We start from the raw sequence: 12,076 nt of genomic DNA on the forward strand, positions 1-12,076 counted from the left end.
GGAAGCCATGGAGGGAAGAGAGGGGACAACAGGAGAAGAAAGGAAATTGATGAGGCACTTCAAGAGTCTATCAAAGATGAGAAGGTTGGCCTGAGGGCCATGGACCAAGACGATACCATTCAGGTAAACACTAATGATGACCAGAGAGGAGTGGACGGAGGCCAGGAGGGCCTCCCACCAGGTGCCACCATTTATGGGTGAAGAACAGAAAGGATAAAGCACAGAGACCATGTGAAGAGTCCATAGGTCTGGCGAGGGAACAACAAAGAGGAGGTCGGTGAGGGTTTGCCTGGAGTAAGCACTGGTATAGGTGTCAGCGATAGGGATGCCTAGGTTGGAGACCAGGATGTTTTTTTTAAACTTCTTCCTACCAGATTTAGTGGGGAGAGCCAGATACTCTATATAGAAGCAGTTAGAAAAGATAGGAGAGACAGAGAACACCATAGAGTAGGTAGGGAGATGAGAGAAGCAGAATGGGGGGAGCGACGGGGAGAAAACTAGGGAAGAACACAGGGCGGGGGCAAGCAGACAAGACAAGGAGAGACAAGACAGTAGTAGATAATTTAACAAAACAACAGGAGCTCAGGCAATAGTAGAAAGGTTTGTTAGATGAACGCTTTGCTAAAAAACCACAATCAAAGACAGCACTACTTTCACAATGCAGTTTAAATACTGGAGAAAAACACACATAGGTTTGAGAGTCCTCTATAGTGGGAGAAAGGCCTAGGTTTCACAATGCAGTTTAAATACTGGAGAAAAACACACATAGGTTTGAGAGTCCTCTGTAGTGGGAGAAAGGCCGAGGTTTCACAATGCAGTTTAAATACTTTAACAATGCCATTTAAATTCTTTCACAATGAAATTTAAATACCGGAGAAAAACACACCTAGGTATGAGAGTCCTGTGTAGTGGGAGAAAGGCCTAGGTTTCACAATACAGTTTAAATACTTTCACAATGCCATTTAAGTACTTTCACAATGCAATTTAAATACCGGAGAATAACACACCTAAATCTGAGAGTCCTCTATAGTGCTAGAAATGTCTTCACAGTGCAGTTAAATATGGCCAATAACCATAGTGTTATCTCAGAGTTGAACAGGCTAATAATCACAGTATTAGTGTAGGTAAGGGTGCTATGTATCATGGTTGTCAGGGTAGAATGAAGGCTCTATTGCTTGCCAGGGCCCCTCCTACCTTACTAGTCACTGCTGGTTGATGGTTGGCCACTGGCTTCCCCTGCTGACACCTGAAGACACGATATGGAGCTGCCTCTGTAGGAGCCGCCCGTAGCCACATATTCATTGGTATATATGTAGTGTTGGTGACATAACTGGACCCACCCCTAGAAAACAAACATAGAAATTATGAGATGGTAAAGAAATAATGTCACTCATCTTTTTCTCCAGCTTTCTCCTACTCCGGCTGCTGGAGAGGGGGTTTGGATCTTTTGTCCTTCCGGGTGTCAGTTATATGGATCCATGTCTACAGACATGCAACCTTGACCACTGTGAGCGCGGCATAGATGACGTTGCAGAGTCCTTCACATTTTGGTTGATTCCACTTCTGTATGATTTTTTTTAATGAAGATCTTATTGCCGTAGAAGTGTTGTTGCTGCAAAGGTGTTGTCTGCTATTGTGTTGTAGTTTCTGTTGCTGGTGAAGTGAACTCTCTGCAATGGGTCCCAAGCTGGCGGGAGATAAATTGGACAGAATGTGTTAACTCCCTAAGATATCCCTGACATTCAACAGCTAGAATTTGTGCAGAGTTGTATACATTGGATGCTGTGAAGTGTGCAGCCTCCTACCAGTAACTATCTTGTGAGGAGTAAGATGATGATCTGATCCTGGCTGGTTACGAAATGCGAACAATGCTAATAGTAGACAGTAAAGAAAACTCTTTTTCAATGTGTTAAACATTTTGTTTCAATAGACCATGTAGACGTTCCACAACCCTGTTGACTTGCAGATGATACATTGAGGACATTTTGTGCTTTTTGGCCAATAAAAAGGGATATTGCTCTGTAATGCTCATGAAAGAAGTTTGTCCCATTATCAGATATGAGGGCATCACATATTCCCCACTGGGGAAATACTTCACGTACTAGAAATTTGGCTGTAGATTTGAAATCAGGGTGCACATAGGGACCTGCTTCAGAAGAGGCAGAAGGCAGAAGGGGGGCAGAAGAGGAAGGAGGAGAGGGCAAGGTAGCCAAGGAGGAGACAGCAGGAGGAGGCAAGGAAGCCATGGAGGGAAGAGAAGGGACAGCAGGAGAAGAAAGGAAATTGATGAGGCACTTTAAGCGTCTATCAAAGAGGAGAAGGTTGGCCAGAGGGCCTTGGACCAAGACGGTACCATTCAGGTAAACATTACTGATGACCTTAGAGAAGTGGAAGAAGGCCAGGAGGACCTCCCGCCGGGTGCCACCATTTATGGGAGAAAAAAAGAAAGGATAAAGCACAGAGACCATAAAAAGAGTCCATAAGTCTGATGAGGGAACGACAAAGAGGATGTCGCTGAGGGTTTGCCTGGAGTAAGCACTGGTATAGGTGTCAGTGATAGGGAGGCCTGGGTTGGAGACCAGGATGTTCTTTTTAAACTTCTTCCTACCAGATTTAGTGGGGAGAGAAGGATGGTCTATATAGAAGCAGTTAGAAAAGATAGGAGAGACAGTGAGCACCATAGAGAAGGTAGCGAGAGGAGAGAAGCGGAAGGGGTACTGAAGGGGAGAGAACTAGGGAAGAACACAGGGAAGGGGCAAGCTGACGAGACAAGGAGAAACAAGACATTAGTAGACAATTTAACAAAACAACAGGAACTCAGGAAATAGTAGAACAGTTTGCTAGATGAACGTTTTGCTAAGCAGGCAAAACCAAATACAGCACTACTTTCACAATGCAATTTAAATACTGGAGAAAATCACACCTAGGTCTGAGAGTCCTGTATAGTGGGAGAAAGGCCTAGGTTTCACAGTGCAGTTTACATACTTTCACAATGCCATTTAAGTACTTTCACAATGCAATATAAATACCAGATATTAACACACCTAACACATACGGCCAATAAAAATAGTGTTGTTTCAGAGTTGCACAGGCTAATAATCACAGTATTAGTGTAGGTAAGGGTGCTATGTGGCAGGGTTGTCAGCGTAGAGTTCAGGCTCTATTCCCCGCCTAGGCCACTCCTACCTTACTAGTTGTTGATGGCTGGCCACTGGCTTCCCCTGCTGACACCTGAAGACATGATATGGAGCCGCCTCTGAAGTACCCGCCTTTAGCCACTTATTCACTGGTGTATATGTAGTGTTGATGACATTACTGGACCCACCCCTAAAAAACAACCATTGAAATTTAACCATATGAAAAGAGAGAGAGAGAGAGAGAGAGAGAGAGAGAGAGAGAGAGAGAGAGAGAGAGAGAGAGAGAGAGAGAGAGAGAAAGAGAGGGACAAGAAAAAGAAAATGATACATGGCACGCTCCATTCAACATTAACCACTGTTTGTGAGGCTTTAATAAAGTGTTACCATCTGACTGCCTGAAGGGGTGCATTGAGTTCAAAGATGGTAAAGTAATAATGTCCCTCATCTTTTTCTCCAGATTTCTCCTAGTCTGGCTGCTGGACAGGAGGTTTGGATCTTTTGTCCTTCCGGGTGTCAGTTATATGTATCATGTCTACAGACATGCAACCTTGACCGCTGTGGGTGTGGTATAGATGACGTTGTAGAGTCCTTGACATTTTTGTTGATTCCACTTCTTTATGAATTTTCCAATGACGATCTTATTGCCGTAGAAGTGTTGTTGCTGCAAAGGTGCTGTGTGCTGTTGTGTTGTACTTTCTGTTGCTGGTGAAGTGCACTCTCTGCAATGGGTCCTAAGCTGGCAGGAGATAAATCGGACAGAATTTGTTAATGCCCTTAGGTATCCCTGACATTCAACAGCTAGAATTTATGCAGAATTGTGTACATCGGATGCTGTGAAGTGTGCAGCCTCCTGCTAGTAACTATCTTGTGAGGAGTAAGATGATGATCCTATCCTGGCTGGTTACAAAGTGCAAACAATTAAATGGTAGACAGGAAAGCCTACTCTTTTTCAATGTGTTACACATTTTGTTTCAATAGACCATGTAGGCGTTCCACAACCCTGTTGACTTGTGGGAGATAAATTGAGGAAATGTTGTGCTTTTTGGCCAATAATAAGGGACATTTCTCTGTAGAGCTCATGAAAGAAGTTTGTCCCATCATCAGAAATGAGGACATCACATATTCCCCACTGGGGAAATACTTCACGTACTAGAAATTTGGCTGTGGATTTGAAAATAGGGTGGACATAGGGACCTGCTTCAACCCACCGAATGAAGGGGCACACCACAACAATTAGATAACAGAAGTTACTACACATGTTAACCATGTCCGCATAGTCAATGTGGAGCCGTTGAAATCCCTCTTAGGGGTGGGGCAATGTCGCTTTCAACGTTTTAAGGGTATAACTTGTAGTGTATGTTTGGCATGTGGTGCAATTAAATATGAAATCAACATGTTCTTAGAGGTTGGGAATGAATCATTCTTCCTGTAAGTCAGCTGCAAAGTACTACTTTGTTAGGTGTGCTTGGTAGTGCGACTGCTTGAGGGCAACAGTAAGTAGTTCCTGGGGCAACATTGGTTTTCCTGAAATATTCTGCCTCCAAATAAAATCAGTGAGAGATAAGGATCACTCTCTTTTGATCCATAACTCTTGCTCTTACTGGGGAGCCTTTGTGATTAACCTTGATAATCTCAGTCAATAGGAAATTGGGTCTGTATTCTTGATGTGACCTACACACTTGACTACTGCTACTGTTGTAGGGAGTGTTAATGCATAAATGAACCTAGAAAGTAATGCAGCATGTTACACTGGTGTGGCATCTGATTTTTTTTAACCCTCGCCTCTGCCGTCTGGAGATGCTTGAATGTACTGTTCATGTGACATGTGCTGAATCTGAGTAAATGGTAGCGAAGCACCCTTTCAATATTTCCAATGCTGTGAGCTCCTCTGCGTAGTAGTAGTGTGAGGGCAGTCGTACCTCAGATATCGCTTCATATTTGCCATCTTCAATCCTCACTACTGCTGCCCTGTGTGCCTGATCCCAGTGCTCTGATCAATTGTCGATAACCCGTCAATGAAGAGCACTTCACTTTCTTCGAGTGGGTCTTCCCTAACATGGGTGGCGTCATCTGAGGTCTCTTCGTATGCGGTGCAGTCATGCACTTTGCCACCATGCTGCACTGGCTCTGCAATGAATGTTGCTGGATTGACAGTGTGACATCTCACTATGTAGATGAAAGGGTTGGACAAAATTACCTTGTGTTCTGCTACTCTTTGTGTGGTGAGAGTGGATTTCAATTTCTCTAGTATGGCCTAACTGCACGTTCCATGTATAACATAACAGGGCATCCCACTGTGATTGTGGGTGATTTTTGTATTGTGATAGCAGCTGCTGCTAGGGCCTGTTCACATGGAAATTGCCCCTGCATTACTAGTTAATAAGCCGAAAGTTTGTTTCCCATTGATGTCTGTTGAGTGAGGACAGCCATCATCACTTGGCCATATGAATGTGAGAAAAGGAAGAATAGCTTTTTGTAGTCTGGTGTTGCAAAAACTGCTGCATTACTGATTGCCTTTTTGAGTTCCTGAAAAAATTTACCATCTGATCAGTCCAGACAAGGGGTCCCTTAACTTTCTGAGCTTCTTTTAACCCCTGCAGTAGAGGTTTGTTGTAGGTGTAATAACTGAATATCCTGGCCTGACAATAGTTATATAAGCCTATAAATTGCTGCATATATTTGACCATGGTCGGCTGTGGGGTATGGTGTACTGTCGCTGCCCTTTCTGGTGTCAATCTCCTCCCTGCAGCCGATATTATCTGCCCTACGTATACACATTCCTGCTGGCCGGTTTGTAATTTCTCTTTGCCAACCTTGTATCCCTTCTCCACCAATAAAGTCAAAAGTGTCACTTAGTCACCGCTACACTGTTCTTCTTTCATGCTGCACACTAGAAGGTTGTCTACACATGTGATTGCTGTGCTCTGTACCTGTGTGTTTCCTCAGTTCATTTGCAATATCATATTGAAAATGCTTTGGGACTCACAATAACCCTTTTGGAAAACAAGTATTTTGGAACCTTTGCCTGATGTGGTTGTATGCTGTGAGATGATGGGAATCATGGCACAGTGGGATGGAGATAAAGGATTTCTTGAGGTCTATTACTGTGAAATGGGTCACTGTTGAGGGGTATTAAGGCTTCATCGAGTAGATATGAATAACTGAAATAAAATTTGGGTTATAAACCTTTATTAAATCAAAATGAGGGTTGGAAAAATGCCTAACTTGCCCTATGATAAGGTGGGATTTCCCAAAATAAATAAAACTAAGGATGGTCTGTGTCCGGAAGTCCAAAGCAAATGTCTGTCTGTGTCCAAAACCTATATTTGCTCTCACATCTATTTGTATAGAATGTGTTGGGATGTCAGCACCAAAATGAGAAGTGCTCAAATAAAAGTTCAGAGCTTCTTACAGCTCTTGGTTTTCACAGGGTTCTCTTCCCCAAGGTTCAGGATAGTTCACAATACAAAATTGGGGTATTTTCCCCAAGCTTCAAGCGTTTCAAAGCAACACAATTCCTTGGGATACATACCAGCTCTTCTGGTTTGGTTACCTTTGAGCAATTTCATATAGTTCAGTTCCTTACTTTCAGATCACACAAGATTTCCTTTAGATTCAATCACAAGCTTCTTTATAAGTGGCTTTTTTCCATAGATGGGAGTACTCAGTCTAGTTGCAGTTGTCAGACCACACAGTCCACCCATTGCAGGTCACACAACCAACACACCTTACTTGCTTCTTCTTTATATGCATGTTGCCACTGTTTCAGTTCTACAGTGGTGCTTGCTTGTTACATCCTCATGATGCTTTATCATTGCTTTTTCTGCCACCATTCACTTGTTGCATTTTCACATACTGTCATAGCTCTTGCCAATCCGTGTTCATTCAAGGGACACATTTACCAGTTGCGTAACACAAAATGTGGGGTCCCCCTGCAAGCCATGCTGAGGGCCACCCCCCCCCAACTCGGCAACAAATCACGGGTCGTGTTACACTCTGGGCAGGCCTAGATTATCCCGCTTGCACAATACTCATGAACGTGCTGCTGAAGGGGTATGATGAAGGGGTATGCGGCGCACTGTACTAGCAGAAAGATATAAATATGTGTTTTAATGCAATATACAGCACACTGTCTGAGAATAATTGGCTAAAAGGCCAGAGTGTTTGCAATTGTTATGTAGGGTAACACCAATCCAATACATGCAAGTCACCAACAGTGCACAGGAACATTACTGCTTTGCTATTAAAAATGCCATGCCACATTAAAAACATGTCCCACTGGCTGCACAATGTAGACCAATGTAGACACGTTATAACACTACAGTAAAGCATGCCAGGCCACATTTAGACATACCTAGACTGGTTGCACAAAAATGCCAGTCGAAGCAATAACACTCATCAAGAAGAGAGCACACATTGAGGCCCGGGTCTCTGCTGCCTCTAACAACGCAGTCAAACTCTTTAAAATCTGCACAGAACTGGTCAATCCTGTTGCAGTCTCCACCTCTCCTGTCCCTCCCAGGCCCTCTGTATGTCTCTGGCCTCTCACCGCTCTGCTAAAACTCAGGACATCCGGTCCACTATCTCCTCTTCCTCTTCCCTCTACCTCTCCCCCCTTTTCCTCGCTTGGCCTCTGTTTGACCATCTCTAACTCTCCTCCTCCTTCTTTCTCCTCTTTCTCTCTGACAACACCTGACAAGGTTTCTAGACCAGTCCGATCCATGAAAGTGCCGTCTAAACAGGTGATCTCCTGCTCCCCCAGAACCATCAATTACCATATTGACACCCTCGCTGAACCTTGGCAGATTTCTGTAATCACTCTTTCACCACTGGAACGTTCCCCACTCCCCTTTAGCACTGCCATATGCACCCACTCCTCAAAAAGCCGTCTGCCGGTCCTACCTGTCTGGCAAACTATCGCCCAATCTCCATCACCGCTTTCTTGGACAAACTCTTGGAAAAAAGCTGGCCATCTCCCAGCTTACTCTCCACATTGAATCTTTTGGTTGTCTTTATGACCATCAGTCTGGCTTCAGAGCTGCCAGAGGCACTGAAACTTCTCTCCTGAACACCCGTGAAGATTTGCTCTCTAATCCTGATTCCAGGATTCCTTCTGTCCTAATCCTCCTTGATCTGTCCCCTACATTCGACAAAGTCAATCACGCCATCCTGATCAATCGACTACGTAAGAACCTGGGAATCACGGATCAGGCCCTGGAGTGGCTGACCTCCTTCCTCTTGGACTTCCCCTCCCAGGTCCAACTTGGTCCCTTTTTCTCCACCACCTCTTTCTCTACCTGTGGCATTCCCCAGGGCTCTATCCTCTCACCCTAGTTTTTCAACCTCTACTTGGCCCCTTTGGCCCACCTGATCTCTACCGTCTCCTCTACCTTTAAGTGTTACGCGGATGCCACTCAGCTTTCCTTCAGGCTCCTCTCATCTCTTGCTCATTCCTGACTGTATATCCGTGATTCAGGATTGGTGCACCTCAAACAATATCTACCTTAGTGCCATTAAGATGGAGATCTTTCTCATTGGAACCCCAGCCCCTGCTTTCCCTCTCTCACTCTGGCCACCCACCTTGAGCCCTCTTCCTTCGCCTTCCTGTGAGGCAAAAAACCTTTTGAGTCATCTTCAACTCCACACTCTCTTTCTATCCTCACATCTTGGACGTCGCCAAGACATCGCACTACCTACCAGCTGCTCTTCCCCAAAGGGACTCTTCCCTTTCTAACTTTCCCCCAGAAGGTCACTGTCTCCAGAGCCCTGTTCCTCTCTTGGCTTGACTACTGCAACAGCCTTTCTCAAGCAGCCTTCCTCTACTCTCCGGCCTCTTCAACTAATCCAAAACAGGACAGCAAGACTTATCCTTGGCAACAAGCCCAGGGATCATATCTATACAGCCCTGAAATCTCTCCACTGGCTCCTGGTGGTTGCAAGAATCAAGTTCAAGACCCTTTGCATTGTCCACAAGGCTTTCTGGGCCCACACTACATCCAACGCTCTCTTCCAAAATACCTTTTTTCTCGAGCCGTTCCCCCGGCTACCTCCAACTCTCTAAGGGCTAGACACTTCTTCAGGCAGAGAGTGGGGGTAGATCTCTCTCCTCTGGAATGGCATCCCTGCCCCTCTCAAACTTTAGCGGACCACCTGATTTTCCAGAAGTAGCTCAAAACTTTACTCTTCTCCTCTGCTTTTGCTCGTTCCCTCCCCTGATGACCTACCTGACCTATCTGTCTGCTGTACCGACTGGTTGCTTGGCTACGCTCAGAGTCTCACTGAGTCCAGGCTCTTTCTTGATCAGTCACCCTTGCACTGCCTCCGGCCTACCACAGACTTAGGGACTGTAACCGTACAGTCCTTTCTTCTCTTTGCACTACCCAGAGCTGCACTGTCCTGGCTGCACTTACCCAGATCATTACAGCCCTGTTTTCCCCTCCCTTCTTCCTTGCACTCCCCCGTCCCTTTCCCCTTGCATTTCTCACTCTCCCACTTGCACGATTTGAATGACACAAGGCCTAGTAAGATCAATTGTCTTGTCCACCCTCTATCTTCACTCCATTGCTTGTCGCGCCAAGAAACAGTTGTGTAAAGGCGTGTCATAATAGATTTATATCATATCATTTTATCCCAGATGCACAAAAAAATATGCAATGCTGCCGTAAGAAATGGCTAGACTGGGAGCACCCAAATGCCAATCTAGCCAGGTAATTACACTTAGCAGGACTGCTTTATCAGAAATGTGCAGTTAAAAGAATGTCATTCCAAATTGAGGAATAACTTGACTGGCTGCACCGAAATGCCTCTCTAGCCACTAAGACCACATATCATGCCTGGACATGGACAACCATTATGAATTATCGCACAATCCCACCGCCCACACATTCCCTCTCCCTCCCATGCCCTACCCCAACCTCCAAAATCAGCTCCTTGGCCCAGAATTACCTTCATGTCCCTCTTCCTTGTCCCAGAACTTACGTTTGAGGCTCCTTGCCTCATAGGTAAGTACTGGGATGAGGACGAGTGGGGTTAGGAGTAAAGAAGATACAGGTAGCTAAATCAGGCATTACCTCCATGTACCTCTACCTCATCCCAGTGCATGTGTATGAGGCATACTGCCTCATACACAAGTACTGCCTCATACACAAGTACATGGACAAGGAAGAATAGGGCTAGGAGTAATAACGATTACCAATAAGTAATTAAGGCATTAAACACAAGTAGGGGGCATAACAATATTCAGTTGACTGGGCTGCAGCACTCACCCCCAGAAATGTTGGGCTATGTTGACTCAACCTGGCTGACCTTCAGAGCAGTTGCCGGACAGAACAGGACACAGATGTTAAACAGCACCTGGGTTTCACTGTTAACAAGGGCCCAGCAGTTACTAACGTAAAGCATTTCACTGTTAGTACCTGCATTCAAATTCCAAATTATTTAGGCAATTGAAATTGTGATGTGTGTTTAGTACTTTCATGCAAGGGAAGTGTTTGGAAGGGTAGAAAGGGAACAGGAGATAGCTAATTCTCACAACAGTTCCCAAGTGGGTGCTTTCACACTTAAAGGAGAGAGTTAACTGCTTGTAACATTGAAGCTGCACTAGAATAGTCTCATTAAAGTGCGTAAAGAAGTTAGATGCCCCCACACATATAAGTTTGCCTCCCTTACCACCTGTGAAGTTAGCGCCTCTCCTAACTTTTGAATGATCTGCCCCCCGAAATGTAGGTTTTGTTGGGCCCCTGAACACAAGCACAAACACCATTCACCATATACACGCATGCACACCCAGCCATCCTTACATTTAAGTGTGCACTCTTTCACCATGCAGGCACACCCAGGCAGCCACCTCCACATTTAAGTGTACACCCTTTCACAATACACTCACATATGCACACGTCATGGGGTTGAGGGGAGCCCTATTACTTCAAAAAGAAATTGGGCCTCAGTCTAAGTTTGCCGGTCTAGTAACAACGGTACCGGTAAGCTTGCTGGTACTGTTGTTACCAGAGGGGCAAACTACGAATTCTGCTCGCGGGTGCCTTTCTGCCCCCCCTTGTCTGACCTGGCGGCGTACCGGCACCCGCGAGCAGAGCATGTCGGATGCACCTGCACCATTCTGAATGGTGCTGGTGCATCCGAGCTCCCGATTCCCATTGAACCCTATGGGGATCAAATGGGAATGGGGAGCATTTTTTTTCTGGCGCACACAAATGGGCAATTACTGTGTCCAGCGAGGCCGGCATGACCCGGTAATTGCCCATTCGTGGGTGCCTGGAAAAAAGGTTTTACCAGCAAGGCTACTGCCAAACTAGTAATGAGGCTGATTGTTTCTTTTAGAAATCACTCTGACTTTATAAAGAAATGATTTCTGTTAAGGACAGAACCATAACGGAAATCATTTCTTTATGAAGGCAGAGTGACTTCAAAAATAAGCAATTTCTTTTTGATGTCATAGGGCTCCCCCACCCCATGACATGGAGGCCACCAGCCTGGGGTCTTCCATGTCCTGGGGGAAGGGAAAGCCCTCGGACTTCAAAAATAAAGTTTCTTTTTGTAGTCACTCTGTCTACATAAAGACATTATTGCTGATACAGAAATAATTTCTTTACGAAGGCAAAGCGATTCTAAAAAAGAAAAAAAAACAAAAAACGATTTGGACAAAATTAAATTCTTATTTTTTTTCCAAGTGGGGCCCCCTCCCAGGACATGTGCTAGTGGGGCTGCTCGCACTGCAGGGGCTGTGGGAGCCCCTGTTACGCCAGTGACATTTACTTATATTTGCATGGCGCTTGCCAATGCTTGTTCTCTCAAATTACACAGATCGTTATTTCAGGAAATTCCACAAAACTGCTTTTAATCAGATCGGTATTCAAAAAGTACTTACTTTCATTTAATTTGGCATTCATTAAGGTTTTCACAAGTTTTATGTGTTTGTCCTG

The sequence above is a fragment of the Ambystoma mexicanum genome, chromosome 6p, assembly GCF_040938575.1.
Source record: "Ambystoma mexicanum isolate Mex_15411 chromosome 6p, UKY_AmexF1_1, whole genome shotgun sequence".
Taxonomy (NCBI): Eukaryota; Metazoa; Chordata; class Amphibia; order Caudata; family Ambystomatidae; genus Ambystoma; species Ambystoma mexicanum.